This window comes from Lasioglossum baleicum, chromosome 12, assembly GCF_051020765.1.
Source record: "Lasioglossum baleicum chromosome 12, iyLasBale1, whole genome shotgun sequence".
NCBI lineage: Eukaryota > Metazoa > Arthropoda > Insecta > Hymenoptera > Halictidae > Lasioglossum > Lasioglossum baleicum.
This window is the reverse complement of record NC_134940.1, coordinates 7,379,562-7,397,807: the sequence shown is the minus strand read 5'-3', so window position 1 is coordinate 7,397,807 and position 18,246 is coordinate 7,379,562. Positions and strand designations below refer to the sequence as shown.

The 18,246-nt window shown below is 41.8% G+C and overlaps 1 protein-coding gene across 4 annotated transcripts in view; it reads left to right on the top strand.

Moving 5' to 3' along the window:
- Positions 1-18,246, top strand: part of LOC143214328 (uncharacterized) — a 404,553-nt gene that overhangs the window by 252,547 nt on the left and 133,760 nt on the right. For 2 of the 4 annotated variants that reach the window (XM_076435225.1, XM_076435224.1), the window contains one exon: positions 6,124-6,197. The exons of the other annotated variants lie outside the window; for them this stretch is intronic. The gene's annotated coding sequence lies outside the window, so the exon portion shown is untranslated. The remainder of the gene's footprint in view (positions 1-6,123; positions 6,198-18,246) is intronic. 4 annotated transcript variants of the gene reach the window in all.

Here is an 18,246-nt window from a genome sequence, read left to right as displayed (position 1 = left end):
TTTTCTTCTAAACTCATAGCTTTTTTTAAAAATTTGTTTTTTAATATTGCATTGTCAATCAGTTCTCAGGTATATTTAAAGTTTCAAGTCTCTAGCTCATCGAGAAGTGGTTTAAAATTCGATTACAAGATTTGACGCATACAACGACAACGACAACGACAACGACAACGACAACGACAACGACAACGACAACTCTGCAAGTTAATATAAGCGTGGTAAAAAGAACGTGTAACATTCATATTCGCCCAGACTTTGTTAAAATCTTCATGAAATGTCTGACTCGTTAATGGTAAAATACGGCAAGAGGTTATAATAGCTCCGGCTGCAGACGGTTCAAAGTTCAACCTAATCAGACAGCCATCAAATGAATTTTTCATAATCGATAACATCGATCATTCAGACGATAAATCCGAGAATAAAGCATCGCGTATGAGTCAATTCCGTGGAGTAGCCCTCCATCGAGAAGCACGTAACCAGAGGAAAAATTAGTCAGAGCTTGGTCCCGTGAAAAAACAGCATGATCGCTCTAGCGTCTTATCTCGGTTGGCTGTAATTCGAGTCAACAGGAGCGTTCTGTCAGAGAGTCGAGCGGCAACGCGCGGAATGAAACGAAGAAAAACATTCTCGGCCGGGGGTGGCGCTAATTACGGGATCGGGGAGTGATACGATCGATGGATCAACGGCGTGGTGGGTTCGTGGGTATCGGCGGCGGATCGTTCGATGAGGATCGATACACCGGGAAGCCGAGATTCCCGGGGCAACGTTTCCCACGTATGTATCCGTGGGAGGCAGTCCGAACGCGGCTCGTAGCCGGTAGAAAAATCGCCCGCGACTTAAACGCATTACTCACGTAACCCACGTTTGGCCCTCGCGCTGGCGGACATTAGTCTGCGCTTAAATGTAGTTAGAAATCGCTCGAAATCACGTTATCCCTTAAATCGTAGAAGGCACCGAGCAATGGAACGGTTAACTGGTGGCAGCTACCATCCCCCGTAACCAGGGGGTATGGACGGGGGTTGGAAGAAGCGAAACTGCGGCTGCGGGGGGTGGCGAACCACTGTGGGTGGTAGGGCGTTGTTGGGGATGTGGTACGTGGAGAAGAAGGAGATGGTTGGACGAGGAAAATAGGAGCAAAACGACCGTATAGAGGGTAAACGGTTAACGATTAATGGCCGACATTGTTTTTCGTATTTATTTACTTTTTACCATAGCGCGGGCTACACACGGCCGCGTGACTTCGCCGCTATTCTTCTTCCTTAACGGCAAACTGTTTATGTGGAAAAATTGATGTCGATTTACGGGAGCTTCCGTCGACCGTGTTGCGCCCCTGTATCCCCGGTTGTTTGGCAGTAGTCGACCGGCCCCGTTGTGTTGTTTCGATGTGATGTATCCGGCTCGGACACCTTCCGCATCTACCGTGCGTCAATGTCCATTCCGATTTTCGCGCGTGCAGCCCGCGCGGACGCCTCTGTTCAATATTAATTATCGATAGTTTGCCACCCCGCAGGCTCTCGCCGACCTTTTTCGTGCTTGGTCACGGCGAGCAGGCGTAAACAGCCGTGCTCGCGCCCCCGTGGCTGTTTGGCAATCGATGAAACACGCCGCCGAAGATCTTCATGCAAATTCACACTTCCGTACTTGTTACGAAGCTTAGATAAATTTGTTGAGAAAAGCGAACCGTACATTTCGAAAATACTAGGTGCAAGCTTTATCGTCAGAGCAGAACGAACATTGTACGACGCTTTTTCATGAAGTTGCAGTTCATGTATTATATCTCGTATTATTCTACGGTGCGTGCATCTAAAAAAGACCTGTCAGAACGTACAACTTTTTCGGCCTCCGATTTTCATCAGAACGTCGCAGCGACGTTATCAATCCGTTCTATCGACGTTATCAATTTGCTAGCCCGAGGGCAGGATTGATCTTCGTTGCGCGGCGAGCCACCCGGGATCGATGCCGCAACAACTCGGTAATCTTCCTCTTCATGATGCCACTGTATAATCCGTGTGTATATGGCACTAATTAACATTTATCATCTCCCGGCAAAGCGGCCGCCAAACACCGTCAAGTTCCGGGCACGGTAAATTTGACCGCATCAGCCCCGCGAAATCTATTTCGCGTGTAACGCCGTAGGTTCAGGCAAATAAGTAACAAGTTCCCCACCACCCCCACGGAGGTGGGTCGCGAAATTTCATTTCCGCGTCGAAAAGTTTCCGGGAGTTTAGAGGAGGGCTTAATTCAATATCATATGCAAGGTTTTAGCATATTCTCAGCCGCTGTAATAACACCGAGTTTTCGCGGCTTTGCCGCCTCGTATTTCAGACATGATCGAGCTTTGTTCTTTGGCATCGCTGCAGCCGCCTCTCGGCCTTCTCAAGTTTCCGTTGCATCAACGCCGACCTCTAACCGGCGCCGAACACCGCCCCTGAATTTTGTATTTACAAGAAACCCCCGCGCAGATTCACGCACTGCTGCACGCACACTCGAGCACATAAACTAATAAAAAGCCCCATGCTACCGACGTTTAAACCGAGGAAAAAGGAAACCAACGCGCCGGAGAACGGCGGCGGCGTGAGATAAAGTGCTCGAGCCGGGATTGACGATTGGCCCCGATATTAAAAATTATAATTAACCGAGCGATAAGTTCCGCGAGAATTATCTGCCCCCCCCCCCGGCCCGTGCTCCAGCTCCGGATTAATATTCGATGAGTAAACTGCGGATGTTCGGATAAATGTGTCCGGTCCGCTCCTCCATTAAGAGGCTGCATTTATCTTTGATCAAATGAAAAGGTACGTAGAACGGTAATGGATAAATCATAGGATTTCTCGAATCATCTCGCATCGCATTTGCCATTGTGAAAGACAAAAAGAATTTTTAATATTTTATTTGATCTCGTCCGGTCTGCAACGAATAGCACAAACGTTTGTTTGTTTGATCGTTGCCTAGGTGGTATCGAGTGCACGGTGACCAAGATAAAAATGGTACTCGCTAATAAAAATGTTCCAGCCGGTTGATTTGCTCGAGCACACCATTAATTAGAAGTTCCCGGGCAAATGTTCGTGCGTTTTCAGAATTGTTATACTTATCTTCGACCAATGTGCCTGCGATACTATCGCGATTCAATAAATTTTTAGGTTATCAAGATTCACCGAAGCGCTTCTCCTATGTTATGTCGTTTCGCGCACGACGCTGAAATTATAGCGTATCCTTCTACACATGCTTAGCTATTAATTCAGTTCATTATCAACAGATGCTGGCGTTGCACTTTTCTTATGGTGTATTGTTAATGGGGATATTCCATGCCGACCGATATTAACTCTGGACAGACTGGCTTCTTCTCGCATCTCGAGCTCATCAGATAAACGAAATAAAGAATAATACTATTTCCGCGTGGAATATTGTGAAAAAATTATTTATTATGATCGCTGTCTTCGAAATCGCTGTTCGAGAATCATTTTAATAAAGTAAAAGAGAGTTAATGGTGTACAAACCACTTGCCAGTTATCAAAACGCAAAATCAAAGTGGTGTATCGCAATTACCTTAAATGGCGGGGGTCGGGATTTCGCGAGTCGCTTAAAAATACCGAATGTTAATTAAGTGAGACGAAGCTAATCGCGACGCGCGCCGAAATTTCTTCATACCTGCAGCCTTTAGAGCCGGTCGAGCGTAATTAACTTTCTCTGATGAACGCGGTTCGAATGACGCTGCCGGAAGAGTAGGCGCACGCAGTAATGGAGGAAAATCGACGAATAATTGGGAATTTGAAACTGTTACACGTGAAAAACCTGAAATTCCGTGCCCCATTAATTATACTTCGGTGCCAATTATTCAGTATTCTCTCTCTCCACGGCCAGTTTACATTTCTAATAACCTTCCGCGACTACTCTCCCCGTAACTTCGAACGCTACGCGCTTCATTAAACTTCCATTTTCCGGCGTTCAGCAGCTCCAGTTCCTCGCACGCACTAATTCGCTGACGTTAATAAGTACCTGGCGTCGATATCATGCAATCGCGAGCCGTAATATTCAACTGACGGGGAGAGGGAGAGAGAGAGTGAGAGACATACAGAGAGGAAGAAGAGAGAATGGAAAAGCAAGAGGACAGGGGCCGCGGAGATCGATGTGCCGATTAAAAAGCAAGTTATTGGCCGAGGCTTAGCTCATCGCATCGCATCAGTGCGCGTCACCGTTGCAATCCCGGTGCATCGTCGCGTTGCAAGGAAAAATGCACGGCCGTTTATCGAATCTTCGATTCACCCACGATGTCTCGTGATTAATGACGGATACTTCAACCTCGTCAACGTGAGCCTGCAATCGCCTGCGCGTCGTCTCGAATCGCTTTCAGCCGGGACTCGAGACACTGCAATTTCGAAATGTTTAATAATACTTGAACGATTCGACTGGCGGAGCGATCTGAAATCTTTTTTTAATGGCTCTCGTACACGGTAAATATTCATCCATCTCATATTTTTAGCTACTTGGTTATGATTGCAAAAGTTCGTGACCGATTCGAAGTATTATTAATCAATTATATAGGCATCATCATTTTTCTGCGATTGTTGCGCGTCTCGAAAGCTGATGCACCGTTTATTACGTTGCAGTTAGTTGGTTTCTAAAAATCAAAATGAAGCCAATTATGAAGTCAAAAATGAAAGAACAACGTTAAAATGTTAATTGTTTACTGAAGTTTACTGAAGATTATTTCGCCGTACGAGATTCAGGCCGTCAATCGCGTAACGCAGACAGCGAACGTGTTAATTCAAAGTGCCTTGATTCCGATCACTGTCCGTGCAGCGGGGATTGATACCATTATTTGCCGAGACTGATGCGAAGGTGGGACATCACGGTTCCCGAAGCTTCTCTCCCGGTGGCATCGATTTCTCACGGACGTTGGCATAAATTCTCGGCAAAACGGGCCAGCGCAAAGTAGAACTCGCCTCGTCGGGACGCTTACTGCTAATAGTCATAGTTAGAACGGGTAAAAGTTGAAATCGCGGAGCCGACAACTCTACAAATTCCCCTCCTCGTACGGTTCACCAAACATGGGACGTCAAAACAACCTTTGAGCCCCCGGATTCTTCCCGATATGTACCTCGGGACATTTTAATGATCTTCGCTGAACTTTGGACAGCGCCACGGAAATTTTAATTGAGATCTATTTCAATGATAGTGCCAGACGCCCGGCCAATTATTTATACTTACGACTCGAACTTTCTGCAGACGTCCAACTACGATCGTACGATTTTGTTGCCTTTCCTGTTGATTGCGATTCTGACAACCCATTTAGCTTCGTGGAAAAAGGTGTCTGCCGGTATAGTCGAACTTTATCATTACTCGTTCTTTATTGGTAAGAATTTTATAGCTAGACTAATTACACTCTAACGCTGCGGTTTCCAACCTGGGAGGCGCCAAAAAATTCTTAATAAAAAATTATCATATTATATGTATTAAAAAAATAAATGGTAGGGAGGCGCGGAAAAAAATGTTTGAAACCGCTGCTCTAACGTATTATGTGTCTGCAGCAATCGCTAAAATAATCGCACGGTTTCTAATTTGTTCACACATTCATTTTCCGACACATTAAACCTGCCAGTGGCGGGGTAAATCGCAACGCAACTTACCGCCAATAAAATACGCGAAATTTCCGCCTATCAACACGTCAATACTCGAAAATCGAGTGAGCTGGTCGCCGCTGCTCTATTCAGCGTCGCGCGTGTGTATTTTTAATGCGAAGTCGTGAAAAGCGCAATCAATCTTCATTCAAGAGACTGTAAACCGTTGATTGATCAATAAAGTTCGGATTATTAGACACACCGTTATTCCGCGCGTCGATATTTTCCACACTTTGCACTTTTCATAACGCGTGCACGTTTTTACGACGCCTGATTACATTTCATTATAATAAAGCCGAAACTGCGAATGATTCATGTATTACCTTGCTTTATGATTTAGTGTTTGATTTTTTTCGTTTTTCTCGCGAAAGCAAAAAATCCGCCAGTAATGAAATTGTAATTTAATTTTTCAAAGAGTGTACACGAATGAAACAATTACTGCGTATAATGTAGGTACAGTATTGTTAAATTTTTTACAATGATGCAATGAAAATATATTTGTTTGTTACAGGTAAAACTCAATCAAATTTTGATCGGAAGTATGCTGGATACGGAATTAACGACGTTAATGAAAGTCGGTAACAGGTAATTTAATGAACAGTCTGTATTTTTATCGTACGTGAGAAAATAAGACACTTTTTGATGACAGAGTTTTTTTTAAAAAGTCTTATTATACAAAATATAATTTACTAACAAGCGAGTATTGTTCTTCTCGCAGATTCTCTTTCACGAATTCCGAGCTTTACGAAACTATGAAAACGAGCTAATATTTATCCCACAATATTCAGCACTGCGAATAATTCAAGCAAACCTCAACGATTTCGTATTCCCATTTTTGCGAAAATATTGTTAGAACGCAATACGGGCATGCGATTCGGGCGTTTATAAATATAAAATGAAGCAAACAGGTGGAAAGCATAATTTTTTTCTTCCACGATGGAAAAAAGCTTTACCATTTTTTGGCACGCGATCCTATAAAATATCCATTAACAAAATCGATAGCGAATTCGCATGAATTGGTTTGCGCGTGTTTTGGTCGGTATAAGTCCATGAAACGAATCGAAAACAAGAATCTGGAGGTGATCTGTTTCGCTGACTGTACGGTGCATGGAGATCGTTTCGATACGATTGAATGGATCGCTTTGACATTTCTCCTCTCGTCGATCAGCACAATGTTACTGAATCACGTGATCGAATGGAACATCATTGGGTCCATTCAATGCGGAACGGCCGTGATAATGGGTGCGGCGTAATGGCCGCTGGCGTTCCACGTAACTAAATCATCTTGTAGACTCGGATTCGGTTCTTAAGCAAAGACGGAAACGGAACCTGGTAACTGGTAACGTCTCCTGTTTGCCCGCCAGAGATACACTGATTATAGTGAGGGAATTTCGACGAATTCGTCTTTTCAAGATTATGCCAGAACAATTCGAAATTAGTTGAACGACACGTACAATACTTGTATCGCATTTAACACTGGTATATAGTCGTCTGTAAAACTTCACAGATGAAAGACTTGTTTACGGACCCGCTTTTATCAAACTCGCACAGGTTTATTAAAAATGAAGAGACCAAACAATTTCTCTCACGTGTACAAGAATTAAAGTGAAACGATTTTATATGCTTTTATTTGTGTTGCCTTTGGCACTGGCAGGTAAGTCGTCTGTAAAACTTCACAGATGGAAAACTGTTTTACAGATTAATTTTTATCAAACTCGCGCACACGTTTACTAAAAGCGAAGAAACCAAACAATTTTAACCCGCATTACTACTGTATGTTACTCGCGTGTACAAAGAATAACAGTGAAACGATTTTACTTCGTTCCACGAAAACGTACGCGTCTTTTTAACGTTATTTAAACAGTTACGTACATAGAAGCTAAAAAACCTGTGTAGCAGCAGCCCCACTTAATTACTTTGCTTCTCAACTCCCGTAGACAAGTGCAAATAAGAACAACGGAAATATTTACGTGTTCCCATTTACGTGGCCGGCCCTGTGTAATGAAGATTAGTAATTCAAATGAGAACATCTAAATGTGAAACTATTCAGGGGGAGAGTACAACTTTTTATACTACGGACGACGACGCTTCGTTTAAACGAAATGGACTAGCACGCGAATGCTGGCGAGAGAATTCGATCGTTTATTAAACAAACTCTGTGTAGAAAAATCCATTTGTTCGTGTAGTTTGTGTTCTAGCACAAATATAGATAAAAATCTTACTTTATTGATCACTTAATTATACCAGCACTGAGAGCAGCGAAGGTGCTAAAAACACATAAAGCCGGCAGCGTACAAATATTTTCCATCGATAGCATGTTTCTACGGGTAAACGAAGGAAAACTGGAAGCTCGTTAGAAACGCGGAGGACGTGTTGAAAGTTTCTGGGATCAATCACCGATGTATATTGAATTTTTCTACAGCCTCTCGATGACGCATCGGTTGATTACAATTTATCGATCGGCGGGGATGGAATTACTTAGCGTCAGGTTAATGAACACATCATATCATCAACACGGTTGATTGTGGACCGGCAAGTAGTTCCCCGGGACCGGGTAACGCGAGTTTATATCGTTAAATCCAATTATGACACCATTATGGCTCGTTCGCCGTGGATCCAGCGTCTTCGGAGGACTCGAGGCTCCTCTCGAAATCGTTCCACGACGGTGAATTTCGAACCTGCACCGTCCTTCGTAAATACTTCCTCGATTTAAGAAGATACTGCCGCCCCGTTACGACGAGACATAAAGAAACACCGTCGGTGTCCGGTGAAGTTCCGCTACAAGGAATTCTGAGAAAACGTAGAGAAGTAGGACGCGTCTTTATGGATCGGCGACTTGGATCGAAGGTGTCTGTTTTAAGTTTAACCGGTAACTGAATTAGTACCTTCCTCGGACGATTAAATTTCTAGAAGGTCGCAGCAGTTTCAGGTTTCCTGCATTAAACGCCCAATCGTTTATCATAGATCTCGCGGAATCCTACAATTTAATCTGCTTCGACACTGTTCTGAAACTTACCACTTTATTCATATTTTTTAATGGATTTGAATAGCCAACTGTCTTTCGCGAAATGCCATCAGACTTTCGTAAAACGCCTAGATAAATGTGTTCTGACTTATTTGTCTGTAACCCCGTGTGGCGCAAGTTCCCCTAGTCAGGAAATGCTAATGAGGCTAATTTGCTTTCTCGTTCACGTGCGATGTGTTTGTTCCACTTTTATTGACTTTTAAAGAACGAAATGAGGTGGAAGGAACACGGGCGAAGGAGAGACTTTTGGAATAGTAGAGGAGCTAGAGCTCAATTCGGCTTTATCCCTCACATTCTTAGGAAGACCGACACCAACGCGTGCTTGTGCTGCCATCTAGCAGCTGCGACGCTCACTAATACCAACATGGCGGCACCCTTACTATGAAAATCGCTGAACTTCAAACACACATCAATTTTGGAGCAGTGGATTTCTAATACTAAAACTTAAATTATCGGTATTTTCTCGTCAAAATCTACAGGAACACACAAAAAAAATTAACAATTTCTGGTTTCCTCAGGTGAAGTTTAACCTATTATGTCATTGTAAAAACTTCTTGAAAGTTTAGATAGAAAGCGAACAATTACACCGAATTGAAAGGGAAGGGCTAAACGGTAAAGGAAAAAGTCGCGATAACATGCACAGTTTTTCGAGTTTTACACGCAGGTTTGATAAAAATGGGTAGCTAACAGCACAATAGGCCATAGTAATTTCTCGTGCTCCTTGTAATCGCATGGCTGACTGCCGCGCATCACGCATCCAGCGGAAAGCGTAGCCGGGGTCTTTTTTACAATTAACTTTCGATTACACAGGACTAGTGAATTCGCTCGTTTGCCCCGTGTTTTGTCGAGTTTCGCCTGTTTTCCGCGTCGGAGTTTTTCGTGGCCGACAACACGTGAATGATTTTCCTCTGCGCCGCGCCGCGCCGGTGTACGATATTACGCGAAGCGATTTTCATAGCTCGAGAGTAAACTCGTCAACAAGTTACCAATAAAGTAGCCGTCTCTTCAGAGCCCGAACTCGCTTCCCAAGCTGCTCGCCGACGAGTATGCGCTATCCTCATTGATTGCAATGAGCGTGTTTATTAGACGCGAGTGATTTCACGTTTGAGTAGCTAGTAACTCAGTTCCCTGCCTGAAGTGAGTTGTTGGCTAATGAAATAATCGTAGAATCGCGTCGACCGTTCCGAACGATACAATTACACCGCCGCGCCGCCGGATGCCAGAATGGCCGATACTGGAACCAGCATATGAAAATCTTTCTTCATTTCCTCGGGAAAACGCAATAACAGCAAAACAGATTAAAAAATCTGCAGGATATTTAAAAAATTTAGTAACCAGGTTTTTAAATAAACCATATATTTGTTAGTAACCAGTCCCAGGATTTTAAATAAAATATATATTTGTTAGTAACCAGTCCCAGGTTTTTAAATAAAATATTTATATATTTCTTGAGTAGTTTCTCGGAGTGGTGGAATGTACATACAATAGCTGTAAATAGTCAATTAAATGGAATGGAATGAAAATTAAAAAATTAAATTAGCGAAAGTCTACAATGATCCACTAATGACAATAAATGATTTGTGGCAAAGAGTGCAGCAACAGTGGTATTCTATTCCTCCAGAATTCTGCGAAAATATAATTTCAAGTATGCCTAAACGCATTCGAGCCACTGCCAAGGCCAAAGGCTTCTAGACAAAGTATGAAATGCATAAAAATAGGAAATGTTTATTTGAAAATGAATTGTGGTGCAGAACCGATTACACGAGAACAATTTGTATTTATCAAAATAATAATAATGTCATCATTGTTTAAATTTTTTTGGAAAGCTGAAATATTGTACTTAATACTGTGTATTTTGTTTTTGTTTTTTTCGTTATTCTATATGCAAACATTAAATAAAAATACATTTTTGTAAAAATATCGTTTGTGTGTTCACGTTTGCTCCTCACTGTAATTACAAACATACACTTTAATCACCGAGAACCACTTCCATCAGAGAACTACGGAGCTCGCGACGCATGACGTTTGCAATAGGTCACGTTACGTTTGCCTTTCGGTTATAAAAGGACAGTCTCGGAAAAATGATCAAACCGTTTTCGCTGACTGTCGGTGGTAGTCGCTGGCATAGAGTTTACGGGCATGGCGGAGGATTTATAATCTCATAGGACTTCTGAGGATGTCGGCCTGCGACATTTGGCGACCAATTGCGCGGAGTACGTGCAGTTAAGAGAGTCCCGGGTTCCCATCGACGTGTCATAAATTTGAGATTTGGAAACGTTGGGGGCTCCTTGCACACCCCCGTACCTTTCAAACAGTGCAAGCCTTAGGCATGGTTCAGGGGCAGGGACGTTCCTTCAGACAATTTCAGTTTGTTAGGTTTTGGACAAGGAACAGCTACCACCAGTTTAGAGTAAATATCTAGAGAGGTCCGAACTCTCCTGAACAATTAGGTTTGGACTTGCAAGGAACGGTCGACTGTCCGACTCTGACTTCTGTGGAGCTTTGTTGGCTTGTGCAACAGCCAAAAATAATGTACATACATGTATTTTTTCAGCTGTACGAATCAGGATTTATCCTGTGAAATTGTTCCTGTCTCTTTTTTGTGTTCATTTGAAAGCAACTTAAATTCCTAGTGAGATAAATTACGTTGCACAAGAATTTATCCACGGATCAAGAACTCTTCGACGTGCTTGGAGCTTTCCGCAAGCAGTCATGGTATCCTCGAATCATTATAAAACCGGTTCGCACATTAGTCGAATAATATCCCGCGACGAAAGAATGACGTCTCGGTATAGAGGTTCCAAACGTAATTCGAACAACGATCTTCAGCTTTCTGGAAAACCGCAAGCGGTTGTTCACCGCGGCGTCGCGAAAACGATTCGTGCAGTTTAATGAGACTTCGGAGTTCGAGTCGCTTGCAGGCACCCTTAGGAAACGTTAAGTAAATTTATGGTGGTTATGAAGAGTGACTGAAATACGGCGCCTCGATCGGGCGATGTCGATTACACGGAGAGGTAAACATGAAGCGTTGACTACGTGAACAGCGGAACACACAACAACATCATTCTCATCGGAGGCAGCGCTCCATCGTTTATAACATCAGCGGGAGACAAATCGTTGCAAAGCTGCCTTCTCACTGGCACAAGCAATTTTTGCTTCATGTTGTTGTTAAAAAACCCTGTAGTTCACTTTAAAATTGGAAAACATTGTTCAAGTCGAAAATGAACTAAAAAAATGTCGATTTAGGAGTGTAAAGGTGGGATCTCCTTTGCGCGTCTGGACGCGCTTTTTTACGCGCGGTTTTACATCTCTGTAAAATCAATAATTTTTAAGATATCGAAAAATCCTTCCAGACTCGTTCATAGGTCACTAAAGACTAAAGAACAGGCGTGGAAGGAGGAGCTAAAGAAGAGTTTGTGTAGTATGCGAACAGCGGGCCAGCAAACTAGCGGGCTAGTCTCGTTTTCCTAGACAGGTTGAGTCCCACACTACCCCTCTAACCGTCATTAAGCCTGGAAGGGGGGTGTGCGTAAAATGAAGTTCCCCATCGCCGTTAAATAGGCGATAGTGGAATATTTGCACTATTGTAACTTTAAAAGTATTTAAGAAAAAAATATTTTATTATAGCGTTTTGGAAAACTCTGAAAACAAGCTAGAAGAATATGCAATAAAAAATAGGGTTTTCTATTTAAGAAATTGAAGATGACCTTCGCGTGATTTTCAAAGGACTATCCAAGGTCAAATCAATGACGCCATTTTATGGCCCCCTCGAAACCATACAACTTTTGTCAGAAACATTTTTTAACCATAATGCTTAATTTCGAAGATATACGTCTGTTTCACTGTGAATGACTCACCCGGTATATACATATATTATAAGAACATTTTAAAATTATTACCATTAATTTTCATCCGAGAACACATCAGAAATTTCTACCTCGGATAATATTTCTTCTTCATTTGAGGCCAAGCGTAGCCGAACATGCAGGCGTACGCGAAACGCTGTTAAACGCTTAATACTAAATTAGCTATAAAATTAATTAGCTATAAAATCGAATTTTTTCCACTTTTTCGGGCCAAATACCCCACTGTGCGCTGCGTGCAGACGCGCGAAGGAGATCCCACCTTAAGGTGAGCAGCTTCCAGCGGGAATCGGTCGATAAAAGTTTCGCGAATGATTATTGGGTATGGTTTCAGCGCGCTATGGTCGGGGCGATCGTTGCGAAACTGGACGAGAACTTTAAGGAAACACAAAGTGTCGAATGTTCTGTTGCGCAACGTAACAGTCCGCGTTATCAGCGATCGGTCCCGATCGTCCCGAGGCGCTCGACAGATCAGAAAATTGATTGTGCTCGCTCGTTGCTTCCTAAGAAATTGTTAAATTTCCTTTTATTCGTCGTTCGCAGAGTAGAAATTCATTTACGTTTCAATGATGCCGGGGGCGACCGGCAGTGAATTTAACAGGTTCGCGAAGCGCGAAGCTGCATTCGGAAAATTTATCACGCCGCGCCATTAAGAAGACCCTTCGAGGACAGGCTTTTACTCCGGGAACAGTAGAAATTAAATCTGTTGTAAAACATTCCGGTGACATCGGAATTTACAGCATCCTTTAATCAAGATGATTCATTAAACAAACGTAATTATCTCCGCCGAGTCTGCTAACGTGAAATATAAGTCGTTTAAATAACCGTCATGCCAACGACTGGCTCTTGTCTTGTCGCTATTGCGTTTGTTAAACGACTATGAAGAGCAATGCGCGCAAATTTTCGTTTATCTCTTTTATAAAAATCATAAATCGTCGAAGTAATAAAAACCGCTCCCCAACGGTTACCAAAAATCGATGTTTATTGCATCGAGTGTTTCACAGTGATAAAAATAAATTTCGAAACAGTACATAAAATTCTCAGGAATATACGTATATGGAGTATTTTGATTTTGAATAAACTTTAAATAGTTTATAAAATAGTGGCTATGCTCTTGAGATTGTATTTGCCTCTGGTTATAAACCAGATTCCTCGCGATGAGGAGCATTCGAGATCCGATCAAATATTCCATTCATTACTCTTCTCGATATCTTCCTTCGCGAAGTGTACTTTTAATGCGTCTCGATATACATATATGTATACGATCGATCATACGATCTGCCATAATTACGAGGCACGATTATCTGAGAGTTCAGTGGAATTCAATATCTATGTCAAGGAGTGCATATTCATAAAATTGTCGGAGAGTTTTTTTAATATTTTATTGCGCTCCTATCGAATTGAAAACCGTAGACACTTCGTTGCATACTATATATTAGGTCGTTCGGAAAGTCATTTCGTTTTCTCAAGGGAAAATGGAAGCCGACTTTTTACCATGTAGTAAATTTGTTTAGATTAAATATCTCTATTTATTTATTTCCATATATATTTCCGTATATTATTTATTTCCATTGAACTTGTGCAATCATTATATCTACCATGGACACATTCGCTTCTACTGCTTCTTAACCCCGTTATGAAAAATATAAAAACGTGGAAGAAAATTTTATCGCACGATGCTCTACTTTCGAAAATAAATTTTTATGCTCGACCATTTCGGAGGGAAATCGATGTCGTGTGAAACATTTTATTCCATAGTTTCGACTCGCCTGTGCGTGTTGAATAATTTAGTTGTACCACTTGTTCCGAGACACCTCGTGTAGCCGATCATAACCAGACTGTTCAAGCGCACGCAAGTAGAACAGAGGTGCAATGGTCAGACACATTAGGTTAGCTCGCGTTGCCACTAATATGTGTCCAGTGTAATTGCAAGTTCAATTGCACGCGTTCCACAGGAAATGGCTCTGCAGATTTTATGTTTCGTTGCGATGAAATCCGTAAAAGTTAACAAACCCTCAGTATTAGTATAATATAATAACTTCGGCGATCTTTGTCGATCATTCTGCAAAATAAAACAAGCCAATCGTAGGCAACAAATGATAAATCGAAATTGTAACATTTTTCTAATGCATTCATTTTTGTCGTTAGTGCATAATAGCAGCTCTAATAATGACGGTGTAACGCATAGTATAAAAAATTGAATTGACATTACGCCGCACTTTCGAGACGAAGTTAAAATTCGAAAAGTTATGTGATAATGGTCACTGAGGATGTCGTTTCGAAAGTGATCACGGCTTATGATAGTACAGGTTTGCGTGCCGGGAGGCGTTTAATGGTACATCGAAACCGGAGCACGTGCTTAATTGCTCTTTGTCCGTCGCGTCGCGTCGTTTCAACCGTAGAACGGTACATAGGTTGGTTCTTTCCTGGGTAGAATGCCATATCACGAAAAATGTCAGTCCTCTGTGGAATACCTCGGATAGCAGCAGGATTATTTATTTATTTTCTGCAATGAATAAATCTGAAGATCATTCCAAATTGTTCAAGATCAACTGCGAAGGGAAATATTTTCATTTGAGTAACTCTAGAGCGAGAAAGAGAGAGAGATACATATAGTTGCAAATAAGAGTGGGAGAAGAGCCTAAGCTCCTGGAAGCAGTGAGAAATGTACTCTAAGCTCCAGGAAAGAGGAGAGTGGTTCCTAAGCTGTATCACGAAACAGATGGTGCTCTAATTCTAATTAGTATTCACGTACTTGAATATCTAACACCAGACTTAGCAAGTCAGAGAATGACAATTTTTATTAATCGTCAAATTATAGAATAAAATTTTTCAAGTCGTACATTTGAAAGAGGCTGCGAGGAAGGACAATAAACGAGATTGCACAGGCAATCATTAGGAAAGATTTATCCGAAGATTGCAAGCGCGCAATTCCGGCGAAATAATAGATCCAGTAGCAGATAGATATGATTAAACAACTCGTGAATGCTGTTCCACCGTCGGCTTTTTCTTCCGTTCCACTTTCAGCCGGAAGAGAGCTACTGCACCCCGGTTTCCCAGAATCTCCCGGTGTATACGATGCATAATAGTCTGTTTTAAAAATCGCGCAATTTTCCGTGTAATTGCGGGGGATCGCGGGAGCCCGGGGAGAAGTGATTTTTCTCTTCGGCGAGAACGGTAAATGAGAAACCGAGGTTCGAAGTCTTCGGATGCTGCGCAGATATTACGCGGCGCATTTGGTTTTGACGGTTTGCTTGTTCTCGTAAAAATGTTCCGGGGAAGTGAAGCAGAATGTGGCGCACAACGGCGACGTAATACCTCGGACTTACCGCATAATGGAAAGGCGTTTTTGAAATGTATAACGGAGTTGCCGGAACGATAATGGAAATCGCACGACGTGACGCGATTTTCGGATAATGAGTGCCGGATTAATCACCGGGTGAAAGCCTTTCTTCCCAAAATTCTTATCCCTTCAATTTCGTACCTTCCCGACACGTCCGAACAGCTCTACTCGTTTCATTAAGACTGCGGATCTTCGTGTGCCACGGGAAAATCGTTTCCAAGAAACTGAATTTTGTTCGCCACTCTAACTCCACAACAATTTTCTACCTGAATTTGCAAGTATTTTTAAATTCTTCTAATGATTTTACTGTTTTAAAATCACACCCACTCATTTTTGTCATAAACGCGTAAAATCCGCAGTCTATTCGCAACGATTGAGTTTAATGTCGGCTCTAGCAGCGTCATCTATTTTAAAATTAGAGCAGAATATTACGAAGCGAAAGCACACAATGTGCCCATGGTTATCTGATTGCTGAAAAAGATGGAACGTTCATCCAGGACAACAACTGATCGCGATTAAAATCTGATACCTGACTTGGCAGCTCCAACGTGAAACTTCGGAAAGTTCATAGAACGAAAACTGTTACTGGCACGAGCTTTTAGAAGATAGTGTCCGTACATTCGATCATCGTCAATTTTTGTAATTTACGGATGGATGGTCATTGTTCTGGGTGCTTGGTACCGTGAACGATGACGTCGCGCAGCAATATTCTCAAAAATACAAGCTGGACGTAGTTACAATTTAAAGAAGACATTTTTAAAAACGAGAAACACAACAGGATATTAGCAGTAATTTTACTCTTTTTTTTTGCTTTTGATAATCGAATAAAATGAAAAACTTCGTAACAGAATTTCCAAGCACGACGTGAAATGTTCTTCAGACTAGGAAGACTAAGGGTTACTTATTAAAACGACTGGAATGAATATATAATCGTCGCAGGGCACGTACGTAACGCTCCTTCATCTGATACCGTCCTTTTACACTCACGTGCATCCCTAAAACTCGTAATCCACGTGTCTGCGTGGCGGTGTCACGAGACAAGAAGAATGGGCTAGTTACGTAAATGGTAGGAGCGACCTCTATTCAAACGACTCCGTAAATTGGAACTCCGTTTTAAAATAATGGAATACCGTGCGGCTTGAAGGAACGGAAAAATGTCGGCGATAGGCGCGTTTCAACGCGACAGCTATGCGCGAATTAATATCGCCCGTGCCAACGACTTCGTTCGAACGCGAAACCCTAATAATTTTGTTCGATATTCTCCTTCGTTGAACTATTTGATATGTTATCGATTGCAGTAATTACTTGAGACCCCGTGTGGAGAGGAATACACAAACGGTGTTCGCGTAACGCATTAAGGAGTATTTCCAACATACATGTACGGTATCGCGGAAGCTACACGCACATTGCTATGCGAGCTATTAGGTTGGAGGCAAAGTTCTATTGTATTTTAAATGAGCAGGCAATTTCGCTTGTATATCAAAAACACATGTTGCTAGTGAGTCACTGAATAATATTGAACATATATTTTTATAAATTGATTCAAATGTTTCCTTTAATACATATATCGCATTCTATAAGCAAAGAAACTGCATCATTTGCAACCTGCGTTCAAACTGTATAATATTCTGTAGCACAATGTATTATAAATTACGTCCAGCTACATAGACCCCACTTAGAGGTACGCTTAAATAAAAAAAAAAATGTATCAGTTTTGTAAAACTTGACGCAAATGAGCTGCACTTTTCATCAATGGATAATTACACTTGTTCGAAACGTGTAAACTTCTTTTTACCACGCTTATATTAGCTCGCCGTGTCGTTGTATGCGTCAAATCTTGTAATCGAATTTTAAACCACTTCCCGATGAGCTAGAGACTTCAAACTTTCAACATAGCTCAGAACTGGGTGACAATGCAATATTAAAAAACGAATTTTTTAAAAAAACTATGCGTTTAGGAGATATAAACTATTAAAAATTTAACCATTACACCTCCCCGCGCGACGCTCGGTAGTACGTCATCACGGACAGCGATCCCCACTCCGCGCGCCAGCGCTTAAGGGTGCGCCGGACCAAAACTAGTAACTTCAACAGCGCCACTCGAGGTGAACTACGACTAAAAAGTACGACTAAAGACTAAAAGGTAGAAAATAAAAAAATATATAAAAAACTTTTTAAAAACCACGCTTATATTAAAGTGCACTAAAAAGGAGAAAATAATTTTTTTAGACATCAGCGACAATAAATAAAAGCGTGGAGCGCTAAAATATATTGACGCAATCTTCGTGGGCGCTCCACGCTTTTATTTATTGTCGCTGATGTATAAAAAAATTATTTTCCCCTTTTTAGTGCACTTTAATATAAGCGTGGTTTTTAAAAAGTTTTTTTATATATTTTTTTCTT